The following is a 10,289-nucleotide window of genomic DNA, read 5'->3' as shown; positions in this document are numbered from 1 at the left end:
CCGATGTAGAATTCTGGGCAGTTATTACATGTTATTTTGTAAATGACGTTGGTATTGTGTGATTCTAAATAATTTTTTTGTTTAGTAACGATTTTAATGTCGGGGCCAGGTTTTTGTGAGAATTTAACGTTGACAGAAATATTGTGTTTAATGGCTAGTTTAGTCCAAGTGTGGATAATTCTTGAGCTGGTTTCAGGAACAAAAGGTAAACTACAGTGTAATGTACTGTTGTTGGGTTTGTTAGTATCCATTTTGTTCGTGAGTTGAGTTTTATTGTGGAGAATGTTGGAGAGCTTTTCAACTATATCTGATGGGAATTTATTGGTGTGAATAAAGGAATGCTTAGTCTCAAAGTGGGTTCCTCGTCACCGAAAATGGTTATACTTTATTTCCTTGGCAATGAGCAAACGCTCTTTTGCAGCTCAGAAACACGCCTGTCGGTTAATGACAAACTATTACACATGCAATCGAACACATAAAGATATATTCAATAAAGAAAGATGTTGCTTCAGCCTGTTAGGATACGATCCCACCGTTTCACGCGGTTCCAGCCAGTTGAACTGGAGTAACAACGTGTTAAATGCACGTGACTTTCTAAGATAGTATTATTCACACTTTTCAAAAACCGTGTAACTATTTAAAGCATATGTGTTATATTTCCTTTTCGAAGTATTTATCTATAAGGTTACGAGTTAGGTTGTTAACTTTACCGGTGATCCACTATTAATTACACAGGCCTGCGAATTTAAAATTTATAAAAGTTGTTTTGGTTTTAATAACGGATTTTCCTTAATTCAGCCACGCAGATTTCGAAAATAATATTAATTTTTTTTCTATCGTCTAAAGATTTTTTTTCTAGAAATCGGGAAGAAAAAAACTCTTACTTAGAACAAATTATTATTTCGTTTACCACAATGAACATTTTATATTATTATACACAAACGAACTGAAGAAAAGGGAAGAACATTTGATGTCAAACGAATGTGCATCCTCATTCATCTTGATTTGTTTTGTGAAATCTACGTGTTTTAGTCCCAAAACTACGTGTTGTGGTCTTTCTTTTATATATTGCGTTATGATGTTTTGTGAAAAATGTGTACGTGATGGAGAAAAATGGATATCATTTTTGGACTTAGCGTACAGGAATTACTATAGAACATGTAAACATTTCAAGACCATAAAACCATCGCAGGCCTGTGTATAATTACTGTAACACATCTTATTAACTGACGTAAGCATGAATTACTAATATTAGTTTTAATCCAAACACCACTAAATAACATACTGTTTAGTTGTTTAAATGCTTAGCTCATTTTAAGAGACTATTTCTGTTATATAAGCAAACATTTCGAGAAAAAAAAAGTAATTTGTAAAAAAAAAAACAACTAATAATAAGTAATCCATAAATATACTACGTTTTACTTTTGTCGATACGAATGATTAGAGACTAATACGAATTCGTCATTGTGTTTGAAACAACATATGTACGAGAAACAGTTTATAATAACATATGCCAATTTCATTTTAATTTCTATATTCCACAACATGATTTAGTACTTATGTCGGTTTTAGTCATCTTAAAGAATGATTATTAAAGTAAAAAGTTCAGAATACTTATAATATCATTTGTAATTCTTAACTATGTTAATTTTCTTTTACTGATGGATGTTTAAACATCAACAACAAGGAAAGAAGAAAAAAGAAGCAGAATAAAAATTAGAATTCACTAATTAAACCTTGCCGCAACCAGTCATCAGCAGGTATTAATCTTTTTCTTCCTCCGAGCACAGGTGACTTCGAATCAACACGTGCGAGCATGGACTTCTATTTAATAATTCAAAAAATGTCTCTGATAAACAACGTGAATAGTTTATCAATGAATCAACGCATTACTTTTAATCTAATATTTTTCTTTGAATTTCTTGGGCTGATAGCTTTTCTTAGTGCTAGCCTTAACCTTGAACGGTTACTGACCCATTGCATAGACGTTGGGGGCCTAACGTTCATTAATTTTGGTTTAGGGCGAGGTAGGAGACACCACCACGTAATTTAAAATCGAATACTTGATAAGAACACGACAACTAGGTGTCGCATATTGAACTTTTTGTTTAAAGGATCCACCCTTTGCTATAAATGTGGAGTACAGTTTAAGTTATATTCGTTTTTCTATCTTTGCAAATGCTGAAACAGCCAAGTTTCAAATCATTTCGTGCACAACATTTTGTTTTTATATGAAACATAATATCATAGACAGATCTCGTTTTTATCATTCTGAACAGGTGACGAACGATTGAAATGTTATGTTTTGAACACTGTTAAATTCATGAAATATAATTTTTATCGCTAGATACATAGCTAACAACTACGGTGGTACGAACGTATTCTTCATTTGAATTCTTAAGTTAGTTAGGTGACCATATTTAATTACTTCTGCTTATAGGGATGATAACCTTGATGTATCTGACATTAATGATGCTATAAAAGATCTCTAACTTGCAAAGCAAGTAAAGGTTAATTAAGCCTGGATGTCTGTAATGGCAGTATGTTTTGTAAGGTTTATATACGCGCAGATGATTCAGCTACAACATTTACTGTTTGCTATTTTAAAAAATGTTTTATGTTCAAGGTAACCTGTTACTTAATATCTTTTTCTATAGTTGAATATCTTTAATATATACAGTGGCCTGTCTTTTATAACCTGTTTTATGATGTTTGTATTTCTATTCAGTTTAACAGATAATCCTAATTTATTTCTATTCATAATATTTAGAACAACTACAAGCTCAAGCTGGTAAAGATTATTTTAGGTGTGGAACATTGTGGGCTTTATCACTCGCATTACACATGTGAAAATTCTAAATTGAAGCAAAATATGAAGAAAGGTGTACCTCCACTTCTGTGATGGAGCTATCCTGTAGATGACTCTTCCGCTAAGATACATTCTATCATACCCAGCTCTGTGGTGTGTATCCCAGTAATTTTATTTTTATGCCCTGTTGTTTTTGAGCCTGATTATTTGATCGAACTTTGAATTCAGCGAATATATGGAGATTTAGTTGTATCACAAGATAATTAAAAATTGTTGATTTAAAAAGGGGAATAGGGATCGTCAAAAAAGTACAGAAACAAGCTGAATCAAAAATATTATATTTTCAAGCCTACAACTAGGTACTCTAAAAAAGTAAACAAACTAAGCTAGAATTAGTGTCTACATTATTTTCTCAATCTACAAATCCATATTTGACTCGACTAAAATTGATAAGTACTGTAGACATAGAAGTCTACTATGGTAATCGTCTGCTGTTAGAAAACTCACTGAAATAGTCCCAGAAAACCATGTAGAGACAGAGTACAAGAAAAACTCGAGAAATTATGAATCATCAACGTGGCAGTTTCTAATTAATGTGCTAAAAGTTGCACAATTTATTTTACAATTAATGTGGATTAGTAAAATACCGGATTTTTTCAATGGCAGAAAGTGAAGGACTTAGATAAATTCTGTAGGCTGGAAAAACGAAGGCGTTTGAATTAATTTTAAAACTACCCTATGACATACTTAATACTTCAAAGAGCTTATGTTGGTAGTGAAGAAGAACTTTAGAGGGTGGACATCTCGACTTTCAAGAATCAACTTAAAAATAACCCTACAACCTTCACAGAAATTTGTTTGGTAGCTGTGAATAGATGTTGGCACAGTATACCTAGCCTTTTATGTTGTAGGCTTTGGTGCTTGAACGGCTTCAAAGAGAAACTTGGCCAGAGAAAGTGAGATTTTATCAGTTTTTCGTCGCTACTTTCAAGAATCAACCTAAAAATGGTCCTATGACCTGCACAGGAGTTTTTTTAGTAGGTTTGAATAAAATATTTATAGCCATTTCCTTCGTAGGCTTGTGAAACAAGAATAATAATAATGATATAAAGCACAAATGGATGAATTTTGTCTAACAATCGGAAAATCAACTTTTTTGCCATTATCAATATTTTAGCAGCCTTATAGTCATTGAGATAGAAGGTCTTGAGTGTTATTGTTTCAAGAACAAGTCTGCTTTTTAAGATGTTTTATGCCAGTATGTTCTATTAGGATTTTTGTGAAATTCCTATCGTGCTTCATGATATTCTGTTATATTAGTTGTTAAATTTATAATAGGTTATATTATGTGATTAATATAGGTATAAAGGTGTTCCTTTATGTTGATTCAATTTTGGTTTGAGTTCTTGAATATTAATCACCTAATATCTAACTGCTACGCCCCCTACAATCTCGTACCTGTTCACACTCTTGTCCCTAAGACATGTGCCCAGTAACGGTCAGTTTCAAACTGTCTTTGTTAACCTGAAGATGACCTAGGAAGGTCGAAACGTTGTTATTGTACTTTATTTTAATTAAAGTTTTTAATACACATACCAGCCGTCTCTACTATACATAAGTTTGTACTTGTATTGGTGAAAATTTAATAAACAAAATTTAGATTCCCGGTGGCTCAGCGACAAGCATGAGGCTTATCATTCTAAATTTAGGGTTTGATCCCCATGGAGGACACAGCACAGGTATCTCATTGTTCTGTTTTGCGCTAAATACACTAAAATTCATTAAAATAACAAACAAAATGTACATATTTCATACAAGTATTATTCCACTTCATATCTTTTATAGCCACTTTCTCCATGTCCAAGTTACAAATTATTGATTTTTAAATACTTTATATTAAATAACGCATAAATAATTTAGGAGTTAGTTTTTTTACCCCAAAATGGGTGGTCAGTATTTGCATATTTAATCTTCATGTTAATATTTGTTGATAAAAAAAATGGGCACGTTAAACACTTTAGAAATGCGAAAAGCTTGACATGGCCTAGTGGTTAGGGCGCTAGATTCGCAATTTGAGGGTTGCGGATTCGAACCCTGTCACACTGAACATACTCGCCCTTTCAGCCGTGGGGGCGTTATAATGTGGCGGTCAATCCCACTATTTGTTGGTAAAGGAATAGCCCAAGAGTTGGCGGTGAGTGATGTTGACTAGCTGCCTTCCTCTAGTCTACCACTACTAAATTAGGGACGGTTAGCGCAGATAGCTCTCAAATGACATCAAAATATAATGAAACGTAAGAAAGAAAAACAACAAAAAAAATATATATTTCTGAAATACGTCATCATAAAAAAATTCTCTAATATCAGAACGATAATGTTTAAAATAACTGAGCCTAAATTAATTAGTGTTTCAATAGTTTTTTTCTATAAGAAATCTCAGTATAGTTTTTCACATGAGATATTTTGCACATTGATAACCCAAACCCTGTGTGTGTGTGTTGTTTTGTCCATAAATGAGTGACGAGTATCATGAATGATAATTGTAAATAATTTTATAAGGTACTTCAATGATTGTTTGCTGGTGTTGTTGATATTCGTTTTACAGGTTTCTTTTCACCGGTTGTATAACTGAAAATATAATCTGTGATGTAGAGGCCAATGCATTCTTTGTTGGATTTAAACAGTGAAGGTTTTTTACTTGAAAGGCTAATACCATTTAGCGAAAACTAATTTTCGAATTTCTACAGATTTTGCAAGCTTCACAGTATTAGGACAACTAGCAGAAATATCCGCCCTCCGAGCAGGTGTAACTGCTAGTTCCTGCGGAAGGCTATTGGGCCAGCGGCCCAAAGTCAGGCCTACGGCCTTTTCTGGAATTGTCTGACAGTTCTACAACAATGTACTCATACTTAACATTCAACAATGTTCATCTTCCATGAGAAAAAGGATTTTATTGAAATTTTAGTTTAAAAATGAGCTATCATCACAACATTACATCACAAAGTAGATTTTATTAAAGTATTTCTTTGCAGACGCAATTATCAATGAAACTGCCTGTTTTCTGTTGCAACACTCAGGAGATTTTCACTAAATAAAGACAAATAATTTTTTTAAGTTTGTTTTTTGATTGTTTTATATTTGAAACTTATTTTATTTTGTAATTTTTATTGGTTAAATCTGAAACATATAATTTTTTTTGGAAATTTCAGTTGTTTTGTTTACTGCTCAGCGATAAAAATACTGCCTAGTTATAAAAATATTATCCAGTTACGATTGGTGATGATCGGTGCGGTACTTTCCGAGTTTTGGACGTATACATCACAAGCTCCATTATAATAAGATATGCATAAAATACGCTGTCTCGGACATTCCAAAGAATCCTCTATATAAAGTTATTGCATCACCTAATGTTTTGACACTTTTCTTAGTTTTTGTAATATTTTACGAGATTGTACATTACGGAAGTGTAAGAACTAGTGGGTTAAACGATTATGGACATTGTGTGGTGTAAACTGACTCATATTTCTGTCATCCAAACAGCATCATTATTAACAAACGAACCATGACAAATGTATTACAGCAGATACCCCCCCCCCCCCAGTGGCACAGCGGTATGTCTGCGGACTTACAACGATAGAAACCGGCTTTCGATATCCGTGGTGGGCATAGCATAGACAGTCCATTGTGTAGCTTTGTGCTTAATTCCAAACAAACAATACAGCAGATGATCAACAAATACTTGACAATACTAAAGTGTTCTCTGAGTAAGAAAACCTAGACTAAAGAATACTAATGCAACTGACAAAAGTGGTAACAGAGTCTGTTTCTGTACATCGACATCGTACAAAGTGTTTCCCATCACACACGTACAGGTTGAACTTTGATTCATCTGAGAAGATCACTTTGCTCCACATTGCTTCAGTCCAGTCAGCATCAAATACACTGTATGCTATACATGTGAATAAGATATTTCAACAGATAACACTGGAGAACATGGGAAAGTATCATTGGGAAAACTACTATGAATAAAATACGCTGTATTGAACTTTCCATAGAATCCTGTACATATAAATATGATATTTTACAAATATCTGGAAAACATTAATAAAGTATCATTGGGAAAACTACTATGAATAAAATACGCTGTATTGAACTTTCCATAGAATCCTGTACATATAAATATGATATTTTACAAATATCTGGAAAACATTAAAAAGCAAACCGCTGGAAGAGTTAAATTTAATCAGTTTACTGTGAGCAGCTGGGTGCAGAGACATAGAGAGACTGGCTGTGTGGAGTGGCGAAAGAAAAGAAGTAGGAAGAAAGCTTCCACTGCAGCTTACGATTGTGTTCTGAAGCACACGAACTTACTTAACCGTTGACTGTCATCCACATATCTCAAAAGACCACGGCAGGAAACTTCAGAGGTCACTGAAACCATTTAAAGTCCCTCTTTGAGCTAATTTGTAACCCTTGTCCATGGTACATGGTAGCATCACACACACGTTGTAGTAGATAACTTTCTGAACTGACTTTCAATAAGAACCTCTATTTATAGCCAAAAAACAACAACTGCTGATGCAAAACCCAGGCACCATATAAAGCTGCTGATGTAATAATTAGACAGTATTGCACCTACATGCATCAGGGTCTCAAAACAGACGATGATTCCAAAGAAAAATGTGAAAAAAATGGGTGATGTAATAAATTTTCCATCATTGTATAAATATGATATTTTACCAGGTAGTTAGGAAACATTTATTAACAGCAACGTTAATACACACCAAATACATTGTAGAGCGTTGAATGTGCCACAGAATCTTGTACATAGAAATATGGTATTTCGCCAGATAGCTGGAAGATATAAAGATTCATGTCAGATGCTAGTGGAAACTATAATATACAACATATTCGCTGTAAAACGTTGGATGTCTCGTAAGAACACATCCTTACATGAGATACCATAAAAGACGTTAGACGTCATTAGGAACACTTCCCTTCTATCACCTACTTACCTTGTTAAACGTCGACCTTTTAAGAATCCTTGTATTAATAATCATCAGATATTCTTATTGGAATACCATAGTTCATCAACTCCCCTATTGAATTTTGTTTTTTCAGTTAAAAAAGACTAATATCCTACTCCTAAATGTCCTAGAGGCTGCATAAGGAATTACAACAATGTTTTGTTTCTCACGTGCTAATGTAATTAGTAAGAGACACTTTTTATCATAAGCACTTCTATCAATAAAGCGAAACTTCAGTAGTTGGTTATGTTTCGGGGCTTACTGAACGACACGGGTGGATGGATAGGGAACCATATTGAATATTTTACCCAGTAATATGTCTTCATTAATTCATCAGTTACTAGGGTTTGAAGTTACTCCGAGATCGTGTTACTTCTGGTTTTTGTATGATGAAACTTATTCTATATCCACTTACGTTGTATTACATGTATGCAGACTACTAATAAATAGTGCATATTTAAGGTAAAAGTAATCTTAAGTACTGAAGAAATCTAATGTGGATATTACTTTATTCGTGCAAAACGTTATTACCTGGGTATATATATAGCAGGATAAATATTTTCCTGTAGTTTAAAAACGTTAATTTTCTCTAACTTAAGAAACTCTCCACATATAACACATTATTCATTACACAGTCTCTGCCTGGGTAACGTGACTAAGAGAAAGATTTTACATTTTGTTATACGTTGGAACGATTACCTTTCTAGAAAACAAACTTTCCAGTGAAATTCTACCACAACTTTATCTGGGTAAGTTTATCGAGAACAATAGTTTAGTCACTAAATTTGCTCATTTTCTCTTAAATAAAAGTCTCTAGTGTGGGACTATTGAAATATTTTGTAATTTGGATTGTTTTCATATGGATAGTGCCAGATTTTCTTCTCACGTGACTTCCGTGACAATTTACAAACTGTAAAGTTTCTCTTCAATAAAAATCTCTAGTGGAAGATGTATTACAATACATTGCAACTTGCGATGTTTTCTTGTGGACAGGGTCAGCTTCTCTATTCAGATATTTTCTGTCTCACTATTAATTGTAAAGCTTCTCACGTGACATAACCTTCAAAAGAAGACTGTAAGGTTCATTTACAATGTGTAAAGTCTTTTTCTGAGTATTTTATTTCTAAAGGACTTGTGAGTTCACTTGTTTGTAATGTTCTCTGGTGTAGCTTTTGTATTAACTTTCGTCTCCTAAATAATGAATATTGATCTCTAAAAGAGATTCATTTTCATATCTGAGGTTTCAAGCCCTTACTCTAACGTCAAATATGTTAAATTTTTCCTGAGTTGTTTCGTATTTTCATAATTTCGAACCTCCAAGTAAGAGTCTGAGAAAATGCTGTACAATAATTAATTAATAATCAACATATAATTCATTCCAATTATGTGACTCTTAGAGCTAAATAAATGTTAAATGTAGGGTTAAAGTATGAGATGTGTCTAATCGTTTGCTTGTAAGTGCATTGTTTTCTCCGGTGGGTCAGCTGAAATTCAGGGTTTTTTCTATTTCAGCAGTGGATAGAGCACAGATAGCATATGCATTGTGTAGCTTTGTGCTACCACAAACAAATAAATAAAGCAAATGAACTAGTTTGGGTACTTATATTTACACATCTGCTCCTAAAGAAACGTAGCAACTGTTAGTTACAAATAAACTTTTAGTTTTTAAATTAGTAGTCTTGCAGTGGCTCAGTGGTAAGTTTCAAAGCTTATACGCTCAAAATCGGGTTTCGATACACGTGTTAAACAAAGTGCAGATAGCTCATTATGTAGCTTTGCGCTTAACATAAACGCCTTTTTTTGTTTTTTTATGGGGAATAACGGTACGAACGTGTGACGAAACAGAGTAATTAGGTAAAACAACATAAAAAATAGCGATCAAATAGATTTAAATGTAGCTAACCACATATATCAAACACAACTGACCTGTAATACGATATTTTAAAATCACTATGAACCTAAGAAAATATAATTTGCTTCAGAAGTACTTCATTGCACTAACATGAATATTTTAACATAAGCTAGGCTTAAAAACTGACATTTCAAATTGATGATTAATTAGATGAAACACTGGGTTATGTGGTTACGTAAATACGATTTCTACATTGGCTTTGACTTCAGTATTTGAAATGTTCGTTACTTCTTCAGTTCTATATCACTAAGTATAATAGATTTATAATAACATGACAGTAATTACGATAATTTAATTACAACTTAATTATATATGTATAAAAAGGCAACAAACAAACTTTCTGTACTACAAAAACCGAAACTGTAGTCCATGATGTTTTATAAAGTAGAACTATATGAAATATAAGAAGGCACCAAACAAACTTCCTGTACTACAAAAACTAAGTCCATGATGTTTTATAAAGTGAAACGTATGAAATATAAGAAGGTATCAAACAAACTTCCTGTACTACAAAAACCGAAATTGTAGTCCACGATGTTTT

The 10,289-nt window shown here is 33.0% G+C and overlaps 1 protein-coding gene and 1 long non-coding RNA gene across 3 annotated transcripts in view; both read left to right on the top strand.

Moving 5' to 3' along the window:
* The window catches only part of LOC111085367, a 13,471-nt gene extending 7,548 nt beyond the window's left edge, over positions 1-5,923 (top strand). The window contains exon 2 of the long non-coding RNA XR_002610216.1: positions 5,557-5,923. This is a non-coding gene — a long non-coding RNA (uncharacterized LOC111085367). The remainder of the gene's footprint in view (positions 1-5,556) is intronic.
* Positions 1-10,289, top strand: part of LOC106457619 (ephrin-B1-like) — a 401,982-nt gene that overhangs the window by 154,024 nt on the left and 237,669 nt on the right. The window lies entirely within an intron of this gene.

This window comes from Limulus polyphemus, unplaced genomic scaffold, assembly GCF_000517525.1.
Source record: "Limulus polyphemus unplaced genomic scaffold, Limulus_polyphemus-2.1.2 Scaffold352, whole genome shotgun sequence".
Classification (NCBI taxonomy): domain Eukaryota; kingdom Metazoa; phylum Arthropoda; class Merostomata; order Xiphosura; family Limulidae; genus Limulus; species Limulus polyphemus.
The sequence above is the reverse complement of the archived record's forward strand: the minus strand, read 5'-3'. Positions and strand labels throughout refer to the sequence as shown.